Raw genomic sequence first — 12,820 nt, 5'->3', positions numbered from 1 at the left:
TTCATATAGCTTCATAGAGCTTCATATAGCTTCATAGAGCTTCATAGAGCTTCATAGAGCTTCATAGACCTGTACCGTTGGCGACTTAGCCAATTTTCTACAAATCAACTGTAGCTTACTGTATCATTTTTATCATATCATATCATTTAGGATCCCCCCCCCTTTTTTTTTTTTTACCATTTCAGGCATTCATCGGTTTCTGATAATAATACATTTGTGTTTCACGTGTCTCCCTGCATCTGCCTGGAACAATTAAAAAAAAAACGTTAACTCTAAAGTACAGTCGATGGTGATGACACATGAAGTGGACACCTTTAGAATAAAGGTTACATTGTTATTGGAATTTTTTTAGAAGGAGCGTTATCAGGAAAATAAAAAGACATTTATGTCTTCTTTACCCTTTTTTTTTTTTACCCGATCATTATATCAAACGCATCAGTGCGTGGCTTCATAACCCTTCAAAAGTGGAAAAAACACACACACACACACACACACACACACTGTGTGTGTGCCCCTGAAGGCCTGCGCTGCGCCGTTAGATGCGCGAGCTGGCCTGGGAACAGCCCTATCTGGGCTCCAAAGACAGCAGCAGCCTCCAGCTTTGATGGGGGAGCCTCTTTGTAGTTGGCCTGGAGATGGCTTGTTAGTCAGTAAAAGTGAGGGCTAAATGGCTCCCTAACAGGAAGCAGTTTACAGGGTGACGCTCAACCTGCCTGTGGCCCTCCATTGTCCCGGGCCCCATGTCCCACTTCATTACCATTTCCATAAGAAAGGAACAGTAATTGCCCCTTTTCTTCTGCTGCCCCTTCATCTTGGAGTGTCTCTTCATTCTTTCACCCCCCCCCCCGCCCCTTCTTCTTCTTCTCTTGCTCTTTCCCTCTCTCTATCTGTGTCCTCTGTTGAGTCTGCACTTTAATATTTCTCCACATCTGATATAAATTCTCAAGTTCATCAAAAGTCGAGCTTTTAGATAGATTATCAAAGGGAGGACAAATCACTCGTCTTCTGGTGTCTGCCTTCATCTTTGGAAACTGAACAGAATTTGAATCAATAAAAGAAAACCGTTGTAAATGAATAATTCCATGATGAGGATAGAATTCTGAAGGCGTCCCACTACCTTATGAGAACTATCCCGGCTGTTCAAAGCAAGCACGATGGCAGTGTCTGTATTGGAGGTCCTGAGACTCCCCTGACCTTTGACCTGACCTCAGATGGAGGACACGTCTGCTTGGGCAATGTGTCTCGTGGGGTCACTGGAGAAGTCACTACAGCGGCGAAAGAAAGGGACCTTTTCGTAAGTGCACACAATGTCCTACAGTTTTCACAATAATACATTGAATATAACGTATATTATGATATTTGTTTAATTATTTACTATCATATGCTGTATGAGGGTCAGTTAATGAATACGAGTGACATTGACATTTTTGTAATCAGTAATGTAAACCATTTGATTACTACAAAAAAATCTAACCAGAATATTATTATTTTCTCTTGAAACATCTCAGGGGAAGGAGAGGAGCCTAGTCCGTCATTTCTCATTAGTTGGTAAATATGAAAAAGGTTCTATACATTCAATTTATTCAATTGAAATGTAATCAAGTAAGTCTTGACAAAGTAACATTAATCTAACTACACACGACATGTAATCCATTAACACCCCCCCCCCCGAGTGTAGTTTGTAGTACTTCGTTTTTTATTATTTCACACATTCTGTTATTGTTGTCAGGTTATTGTAACACCTGAACACACCACTGTTTGAATTATTGCATCTTTAACTATTCTGCATTATATTTCGTATATCCCTAATGGAATATGCCACATTTGTTGTTAAATTATTCATTCAATTGAACTACAAACTAATAAGTGAAGTTGTGAATTCACACATTTATATATGATAGAGCTGAGTGCATTGATTCCTAATAATTTGTATGTAAAGTGAGATGTGAGGAAATATTCATTCCCGGTGCGAAAACTGGGTCGTCACAAATGGTTCAGCCAAGAAAAAATAATAAGAATATAGTGAAAATGCACAAGAGACCTTTTTATGTGCTAGGTTGAAATTGAAGGATAAAACTTAAATATACTTAAAGTATGATAAAATTTGCAAAAATTCAGACCTGTTAAAAATACTCTCACGTTCATGTGGATTGTGAAATGAATTCCCACACCAAGTGGAGTGAAATCAAAAGGTGCCTGGAATCCGCACTTGAGAAGCAGGGCTGCAGAGAGGATACACACACACACACACACACACACACACACACACACACTCTCTCATCTCTTCACACTCTGCCCCGTCGCAGCTCTGCCCCCTGGCTCACTTTGAACTTCCGGGAGGTGACAAGAGCCAAAACGCGGCTACAGCAGACTGGATCTATGCGGAGAGAACGACCGGCAGCCCCCATGTGTCACTAATCCTATCAGGAGCAGCGTGGATACATGCAAACACCCAAAGTCAAACATGTCGTTTCACACGCACGCCTGGCGGGACACCTGGATCCCCTCTGACACCAAACACGGCAGCAGAGATCATCGCTGGAAGGCTACTTCTTTTTAAAGGTTGGAGATAAATATATAGGCCATACAGTGATTACATTTGTGTGTGTGTGTGTGTGTGTGTGTGTGTGTGTGTGTGTGTGTGTGTGTGTGTGTGTGTGTGTGTGTGTGTGCGTGTGCGTGTGCGTGTGCGCGTGTGCGTGTGTGTGCGTGTGCTGGTGGTTATAAGAAAAAGCCAAATCCAGGCCGGAAACATTCCCCCTGGCTCCTCGGTTTCCCATGGAGGGAGTGCAGGTACTGCTGCTGTCAAGGGAAGGGGAGGGCCGCCGGACCCCCCTCGGTGAGTTGAACTGTTTTAATCATGGCCCCCATGTGGACCCCGGACAAAAGAGCCAGGTCAGAATCACCGTCTGCTCTTTTGTTGCCCGGGGAGCCATCGGGGCTGGGAGTGGGCTGCGGGCCCAGTCGCTGCTCCCATCACCACCGCAGGCCTCCTCTTTATTTGCTTTGGAGATTGTTTTATTCCAGCTGACAGTAAAGGGAGCGGATTCCCCGCCATGATATACTGCACTGTGATCGGTTCTTGACTAGGCAGCCACCACTGGCTGTCAGCTGTGCCACTGTGGGACTTTTTTGATACTCTGAAACCATGAGAAAAATGTATCCAAAATTTCAATGATGCCATTTATTAATGGGAAACATTTTGTTTTCGATCCTGTCAAGTATGAGGAATTTGATTTTTGTCTTGGTTTTTTATATAACTATCAATTTGTTTACTAGTTATGAAGTATATGACTGTCAACTCTGGGGTTTTGATGGAAATGTTTCCCTCCATTCTCTTCACTTTTTACTGAAGAGGCTAAGATGTTCTTCTTCTATGACAGAATTAACGCTGCAAGCGGCGTTGAGCGGGGCCCCTCGGGGGTTCTGGCGGGACGCCGGTTGGTGAAGCCGTCCGTGTTTGCAAATGTTGAGGTGGATGTGGTCGACTCGCTGAGAGAGAATCTAATGAAAATATACACATACGTGTAAGTTAAACCTGCCCTGTGGGAGCTGCCTCCCAAACCTGAGACCCACACAAGAATATCCAACTTTTTACCATATCTGACGCATTGTGCAATGTTTCCTGAGGGGTGGAGCATGCTGAGCTCTTCGCATAAGCCATTCAATTTTGGGAAGGATAATAATAATAATTATATTAATAATAGGGGGCTCTGCTGTACCGTTTTTGCTGCACCACACACAAGGTTGAGCCCTATAAAATATGAGAATATTCACCAGGTCTGAATTATTGACAACGTGTTTTTTGTGCATGTTTAGTCTCACAAATAAGAATAAAAAGGTGGCCGGGATGGCTCAGTGGATAGAGCCGGCACACGTATACTTATAGAGGTCCAGGGTTCGAATCTAACCTGTATGTCTTCCCCCCCAAAAAAATAAATGAGAAGAATTGGGGTAAGAATAACAACAACAATATGAAGTGTGGCCCTCAGGTGCTTGTCTCACCCTCAAGTGTCCGTAACGTCTTTGGTGTTTCTCCCAACATTTCACTGGAGACTTAAGATGTCTTAACCATCGCACCAATAACAAATATCACTGATGTGAACATGGCTGATTTCAGAAAGCTGCTGATCGTGAACACGTCAAAGAGTCCAGCACACACACACACACACACACACAAATCCCTGCTGCAAGGTCACAGAGGTGACGGCTAATTGCAAAAAAGCATGGGACAAATTATGCCATTCAACCACATGTACCGTCTGATTAATACCGATCACCGGGCCCTCCCTTTCCCACCGTGGGCTCCCAAACTCCCCTGTCACTCCTCTGCTGCGTTTTAAGAAGACGCAGCTGCCGACAGGCCGCTGCGACACTCAATGACAACTTCATTGATCCCTGCAGTGATCGCCGGCTAAATGGCCCCCCCCCCGGTGTTTATGACAGAGGAGGGTGGATGGACGGAGGATGGAGAGAGAAGCATCTGTACAAATGAAGGTGATTGGATGGAAAGTGTCTCAGACCATTGATGACAGAGTGTGTGAAATGTGTAAAGAAAATAATAATCTACAGGGAGTTTTTGAACAAGTTGACTGCTCATATGCCAGTTTGGTGATTTCTGTTGGCTGCGGGCCACAGATTGAGATTTTGCTTTGGTTCACAAAGTAGCCAGTCCTTAAATAATGCATGGTCCCCCTCTGGTGGCCACTATTGAGACCACCACTCCCGGTGTGGTAAGCAGATGGTTTTCTCCATGAATCAGCCTTGCATAGCGCTGTGCATTATTTCGGAATCAATAATTTAATCCGCACTGAATATGAACCCCAAACAATGTACAATGTTTTTTTTTCCTCCCCCCTCTCCCTCCAACAGCATTCACTAGATTGATGATGAATAAGCCACAAATCACACAGAGAGGCGACAAAATGCACAGTTTCACTTTTCCGGGCCCTTTGCTTATGTTCCCTATGAATATTACACCGAGAAATCAAATTACAGGCACAGGCTTTGTGAATGATTGATATAATGCAACAGCGTGCAGTAAAAAAAAGAAAGTCTTACAAGATGTTTTATTCATGGGGGGGGGGGGGGGTTAGATAAACAATAAAGAAATCTCAGCTGAAACGTGAACACCCACGGAATGATGGAGAGCAGCAAACACATTTAAATTGTTGTATAATCGTCCCTTTCTTAGTGTTATGGTTCCAAAGTGTATAAAATTTGTACAGAGTCTGAATGTAATTTGGATTCTGATGACAGCAGCAGCAGCAGCAGGCCAAACGCCCCATCTCTGCTTTGAAGACTGTGACTTCAGAGGGGAACACTTTTTCCTTTTTGAAACAACATCTCATCTGGCTTCATGGAATTAAGATATAGTGAGTTTGCATTCATCCCTCCATCCCTCAGCCGTGCTCCTCGGCATTGGACGCCAGTGTCTTTCACCCTCTCTCTCTCCAAAAACCTGTGACAAACAGACGCATTAGCGGCCTAATTGCTGAGATTACCAATGAGATGCCTTCTGAGTTACCGGGGCTGCCTCCTAGAAATGAGAGCCGCGGCCAATTTGCATGGGGAGGTAATTGAATCGCCTGCAGTGAGGGTGGGGGGGGGGGGACGTGCCACGCATTACAGCCCAATTGGCTTCTCTGGGAGTGTGGCATGAAAAGCCATCTTTCAGCCCCTGAATGCCAAAGGGTTTTCTCTCCCTCTCTCCCTCTTCTCTCATTCATGCAGAGTCCACCTTTCGCAGCCTTTCCCATCCAACTCCAGCGTTTCTCCAGGGCCGGCTGATGGCTGCTGAATGGACTGACCGATCCCTCCCCTCATCTGAAGTCCTGAGAACAGACATGCAAGAGGAAGAGTGGGAGGGGGGGATGGAGGGAGGGAGGAGGAGGAGGAGAGTGGAAGGGGGTGTGTGGGGGGGGGGGGTCGTTCAGTCTGTGGGAAATGTGGAACGAGATGAAGTGTCGCTGTGCAATCCTCTCAGGCTGCATGGGGCCGAGAAATGCACTGGGACAAGTGGTGAGATGTGCACGTCCTACGTTATCCACAAGTGCAAATTGAACGCACTGATGAGGGGGTAGTTGCTACACACACACACTACACACACACACACACACACATTGCACACCCAGACACTGTTGACACATTTGTATGCCCTTTTCCGTGTGAACATAATTCACCCTTCATACAGAAAATCCCCACACGCTGCCGATATAGTCTGAAGGTTATTTGTCGTTGATATTTTTTCGACGCATTTTCAATCATATCAATGCCCATTTCTTCCTGCAACATTTCAGATTACCTGCATATCTGCATATTGAGCACGTTTTGCATCCTCGTGTCTCCCTTTGTCCACGCATCACGACTGCTCGCCTCACACCTATGGACGCCCCTGTCCACATACCATTTTTGTTTTTTTGCTATAGTCATTCTATCACTTGAGATAGCAACGGTATATCAGGTCGGTTATTTACATGGAAGGGAAGGGGAGAGAAGATGGTGGGTCAGGGAATGATAATTATGGTATCAGTTGTTTTAGATACCTTCAGGAAAGTATTCAGACTTCATTGTGTTGTAGATTCAATTTTAATTGGGGGATCTACATTCAATAACCCATAATAAATTCAGTGCAAACAAGGTTTTATTTATTTATTTTGCAAATTTAACCCAATTCAAACTGCATGGCACCAACAAAGCTGTTAGGTCCAAAGAATTCTGTGTAGACCTCTTTGATGAAAAAGTGCTCTAGTTTATTTCTACTGATTTTGAAGTTTGGAATCCGCAGGACTTATTGATTGATTTATTTGATACGTATCTCAGTTTTAGAGAGTTTCTCAGAGTTCCTTTCCTTATCCCTTGTGTTTCTTGTATTTAGTTTGACCATTTCCTGGTTTACTTTGTAGTTTCCCCCCGCGTGTCGCTTCGATTCCTGTTCTCCTCTCTTTGTGTTCGGTGTCTCTACTTTTTCCTGTGTCTCCTCCGGCCCCCTGTGATTGTCTGTACCTGTCTCTGATGTGTCTCACCTGAGTTCAGGTGTTCAAGTTTGTTGTCATATTTTTGCCCTGTTGCTACCAGAGTTCGTTTTTTTGGGGTTTGGATACCCAGGGTAGGAATTAATTGTCGAACTTAGGAGGTCTCCTAAATCTTGAAGTGACCCGGAAGTATTTGATCGTCTGCCATGATAAGAACTGTTTGGATTCTCTAAATGCATAGGGAAGGAGATTCAATGCTTCTTTTCCTATCTCCTTTAGCATAGGGCACATGCACGAACGTAAACGATTCAATCAGAAGTAGTAGAAGAAGAAGAAGAGTATGAATATGAATAGGACCCAGAAGAGACGCACGTCATCATGTCAGTTACTGTTACACATGAATCATTTACATCTGATGTCACACGGTGGTAAAACCCACTGAAACATGCTGATGGAGCCGCTGCGTTTTTACGTGGTCCATCTTTTCTTTGGCCTACCAGTTCTTGCCAAAGACTGTAAGCTTGCGGTGTTTTTTTTGTTTTTTTCCCACTATCTGCATTTGGGTGCTGCTCCCTATCTATGACACTCTGCCACGCAGATGTTGTGTAAATTGGCTTCTATGGCCTTTGGAGGAAATGGGAGAACTCACAAAACACAACATGATTAATTGAGAGACCCAAGTAGAATCCTTTTGAGCCATGTGCGACCTTTTATTTCCTGCCGTCATACTGGCAAAAGGGATTTGGAAATGCCCTGAATGGATTTGCGCCTTGCACTCTAGACTATGAGTTAGTCACAAAAAGAGCTAAGAATTTTTTTTAACAAAAAAATGAAATGCAATACAACCTTCAACCATCATGCAATTTAGGGATGCATTGGAAGACCAACTGCAAGCCAAACCTTATCACCAACATCACAAAACAATAGTGGTTGGACCTCACTGGGGCTCTTGTGTTTCAGGGCTGCGATGTTCACCTGTCTGCACAGTTTTGCAATATGATGTAAATCCATTTGCACTGTTCTCATTGATACTTTTACTTGTGCCAGGTCTCCTTGGGGATTAATAAGTGTCATTGTATCTCAGGGATTGTACAACAGGGGAGTCTTGCACATCATATTTGGGCTCATTTACTGCATATGGATGTGTCTCTCTAATAGTGAATATACGATGCAAAATGAACCCTATTATCTAGATGATTTCACAGCAATTGAAGTGATGTGACAGTAAAAAAAAACAATATTTGTTTCCAAGCGTCTGTGTGTCGTTGTGACGCCCGCTGTCAGCGTGGACGGACGACAGATGAGGGTCCCTATCGTTTCCATTTGCTGCATCTGCATCTCTTTTTGTCATTAGGCCGCCGAAAAAGGGGGGAAACACAACCCGCTCTTATTTATTTTTAGTCCTGGCCCCTCAAATGGGAATGAGGCCGATTACACCTCCAAGATTGACAATTTTATGCTGCCAAATTAAAAGAACCCTCCTGAATTAGCGAGATAATTGCATGCAATCTCCCTTTAATGGGCCTGTCAGTGATTACCGGCTGCCTTCGACCGGCCCCTATATCGGTGGCGGGAGAGGAGGGTGTGCTGAAATGAAATGTCAATCATATTAGCATAAATGAGTAAATTAGTGCAAGTGGCTCATTGTCAGAGCGAATCAGTCGTGATGTGCCACCCTCCGACCCGCGGTGGAGGCAGAAACCGAAGGGATGAGGTAGAAGAAGTAAATAGAGGGGGGGAGGGTGGTAAGAGAGACAAAGAAATTACATGTGGCGCTGACAGCTTATGAGGAGCACAATTATTATCTTCAACTGGTGAAGCACGTGGTGGCAAAGGCCAGTCGACAATAATTTCTCTCCGTTTGTTCTTGGCGTGCATTTAGTCAGTGTCGTCCGCCGACAGCTGCAGGACCGTGCTGCCTCGCTCAAGGCCCTGATTCAGAGCAAGACATTTCTGAAGGGGGGGGGGGCTTTCAAGTGCAGGTCCCAGATATTTGTCTTCTCTTTTGCAGACGTCCCTTTCTGTCACGCAGACGAATTTGTCAAACACAGTGACAAGGTGAGGGTGAATCAAAAGACTGACAAAAAAAAATAAAATACATTGACTTGAAGCTGTTTTTGCCCATTGGATCAATGTTCGTGTCCTCTATTAATTCTCTTCATGGCTGAATGCACTTATTGTAAAAGCGTCTGCTAAATGAATGTAATGTAATGTAACACCCATTGCTTTGGACTACTTTACATTAATTACTTTGAGCATAGGGAAAAGTCTCAGCTATTGATTTCCACATTGTGGCAATAAGCTTCTTTACATCATAGTCATTTTTTTATCAGTTCGGCTTTCAAGACAAACATTTTTTACAATGGCTGTATCTGCACTTATGCATTTTCTCAAACCATAACATCCGTCTTCTTATAACTCTAGACCTTATACCAGACTGTGACTATGAACAGCCTGGCAGGAATAAAACCGTTGCCCCCGTGCAGCCTCCCAGCTGTGACATCTCCTGCACAGCCCCAGGTAAAAAAAAATCGGCGTCACCGGGAGTTACGTCCATATTACATCTAATGTTGACACTGATACGACCGATTCAGCTAATTTGAAGGGCCGTACGGTACACGTTGTCAGAGTTTCACTTGTTAATGAGCTGTTACAGATATGCAATGAAAGAAATGAACCTAGCTCCGACTCGTGGGTGTATTAAGAGAGCTGGATATGGCACAGCCGCTTGGCCTTGCCACCAATTCGCCACCTTCGCTGGATGAGCAGTTCTCGGCCCATTGTCACGTGTGTGTGTGTAGTGGTTAATTGACATGCCTCAGGTTCAGTATTGGTTAGAGGTCAGAAATATGGTCTATGGTGCACAACAAACACAAGGCACGTTCACATTTTATACTTCAACATTAATCGACATTGGTAAATACCCCACGAGTGATTTTTTTTTTTCGCCCTTACAGCCTCACATGTTTATACACACGCCAAAACCTTCCAATCTAACACTAATTTCCTAACAGGAACAGCTTTCGCAGAAGAGGTGACGGCGCCACATAACATCACAAGATAGAAGCGGTTGGAAGCCTAGTGGTAGTGACGGTGGCCGCTTGTGACGATCATCTTGCTGAACAAAACGTGTAAGTATATCATAAACTCTTTTTTTTTCAATAATCCAAAAGCCAAAGGAAAAACCCCTTTGGCTTTTGGTTGAGGGTAGAAGAGTGATGGGAACTTCAGGGCTGGCCTTCAAAATGATGTCATCCCCGCAGCGGTGTATCAGGCGTCAGTGGTGGTTATCACTTTTGGAATAATGTGTGAACCCCTCCGAGTGTAGTGGAGCAGCCCTATTAAGTTGGTAGTTTTAGTCTCCCAGTTCCAAAGAACTACTCTTTGGCTGCTAGGTGTGACATTGGCGACCAACGTCTGCCATTTTTGGACAGGTAGAGTAGAGTGGGTTTATCAGAGGTGACACAAACAGATTGGACAAAGTGAGACAAAACAATTTGCTAAAAGGGGCTAAAACTCTCAGGGGTAGTGACATCAGTCATCAGATCCACTGTGACTATAGAAAATATTGAGTCGTGCCGCTTTAAAGAATCACTTTAAATGGTAAATGGAGTGTATTTATAGAACGTTTTTTAAAGGTCAAAGCACTTAACATTACGAGTCACATTCACACACAGTTTTTTTTTACGCGCAGGATCCTGATAAAATCATCAAGGGTTGTTGCCATGAGCTGTAGTTACTAATAAAGAGTGTATGTGTAAAACTGAAAGAATACAGAATAATGTCAAAAGTTTGGTGTTTTGTGTTTGGTTGAAGAAAATATCTACATCCTCCAACTTATGTCATTCTGACTCGAAGTTTACCACACACTCGCTGCGTCTCTCATTCACACACACACACACACACACACACAAACACACACACACATGAACCCACACACTCCCAGCCCCTTCCCCAACACTCTCCCACCGGCACCGGGAGCCAAGTGTAAATCAAGGCGAAATTCCTCCAGTTCGACAATTCATTTGTCCACAGGCTTGTTAGGCAGGAAGAAGGAGGCGAGGGAACGCGTGTCAATAAATCATCTGACGCCCCGGCTATATTTATGCCCACAGCAAGAGAGTTTAACAAGGAGAAGCAGTCCTTGAAGCAATATCCTAAGTGGCACTTCATCCCTGTCTTCTCCTTCTTCCTCTTCTTCTCCCCCCCGTCATCCTGCCGCCCCTCCTCATCCCTCAGGAGGCTTCTGATTGTGAAGTGGCAGAAGATGCTTCAGCTGCAGACCGAGAGAGAGGAGACGGACCCCAGACACCCACTGCCTGCCGTCTCTGGGCTAAAATTATCCCATGAGCCAGAGATTTTGGAGAACTTCATTTCCTTGTTCATAATTAAACTCCTCAACCTTAATCTGACCCAGCCATTCTCCTGCCGAGCAGGAGGGGGGGGGTTTCCTGCAGCGCTTATTGAGTCCCACTTATTACAGGGATCAGAATCCATCCTCTACTTCAGCTGCCAATTGCGGGTCACTGTATTCAATTTTTTTTATTTTTTTTATTTTTTGCCATTCATATAGCTGCAAGAGGTGAGTGCGTCGGTGCACTCACATGGCGGTGGAGAGAGGGGTTCAGGCAAGGTGACTGGGGTTTTTTCTGTGAGAGCTTCACTTGACAATGACTCCACTGTGCATGATGTCCCACTCAGTGCAGAACTACATGATGTCTACTTCTGTACTATGCTCGTCACACCACTAGGTGGCAGTCCCGAACCAGGCCTCCATCTACGCCTCCTGCCTGTTTCCCACACTCCCCCACCCACTGCTGCTTTAATTACTGACATGGGAGAGGGAGCTGTTTGTTCTGCTCGCTGCTCGCTCCTCACACACCACCACCACCACCACCGTCCCTCAGACCGAGACAGACAGTTTTCTTTTGCTGTCAAAGTGATTTCCAAATCCGGATTAGAAAAAAGGGGAGAAGAGAAGAAAAAAAAGGATCTCATTGCAAACGATAAACGCCCAAAATAGCAGCTGCCCCTTTCCCTCCTGACCCCCTTTGCCAATTATCGTCGCACTCACACTGATCTTGTTGTGAAGAACGGAGGAAAAATAAGGAAATCAAACAAAAAATCTCTGCTGGTATTTTCCCATTTGAATGCAACGGCTCTTGTTTTTTTCGGTCAGAGTTTGCGCGCCAAGAGAAGGCCGGCGCCTCGGTCGGTGTTATTAATTTTGCAGGTAAACCAAAGGGGGCGGCATCGTCGCCGCGCAGGGGCTGGCTCCCTCCGCAGCACCTTGTGACCTGGATGAGCACTAGACAACATCTGAGACGGAGAAGGGGAGCATGTAGGTTATCGGGCACTTTCCCCAGCTGTGACAGGGAGATAGCCTGGAAGTGTGTCTGACACCACGGCGGTATTAGGAGATCTGTCAGTGTCAGCCCCGCGCCCTCAGCACTGGTGTAATAGCACTGCACACACGAAAAAAAGAAGAAGAAAAAGGAAGAAGTGTGATCCATCCAGGGTAACCCCACAACTGTGTGGGAAGGAAAACAACAGCGGCCAGATGATCGGCTCGGCTCTCCATTGTCGCCAAGGGCCTTTATGAGGCTGATTTAGCGTGAGCCCCGAAGTGTGTCCTGCGCTCGGCGGCTACATGACGTGAGCCAGGGTGGAGAATGGGATACACGCTCCACAACAAAAAGCCCCCGCACTCAGGCCGCGGCGGCGAGCCCCTGACCCCTGCTCACTCAATGGGCATTGTGTGGCCCCGGTGGATCAGAGGGTAAAACAATCCCTATAGGTTTAACAGGCATGAAGGCGAGGGAGGGATAAAGCTGGGAGACACTGGA

This window comes from Scophthalmus maximus, chromosome 5 (assembly GCF_022379125.1).
Source record: "Scophthalmus maximus strain ysfricsl-2021 chromosome 5, ASM2237912v1, whole genome shotgun sequence".
Taxonomy (NCBI): Eukaryota; Metazoa; Chordata; class Actinopteri; order Pleuronectiformes; family Scophthalmidae; genus Scophthalmus; species Scophthalmus maximus.
This window is presented reverse-complemented; position numbering follows the sequence as displayed.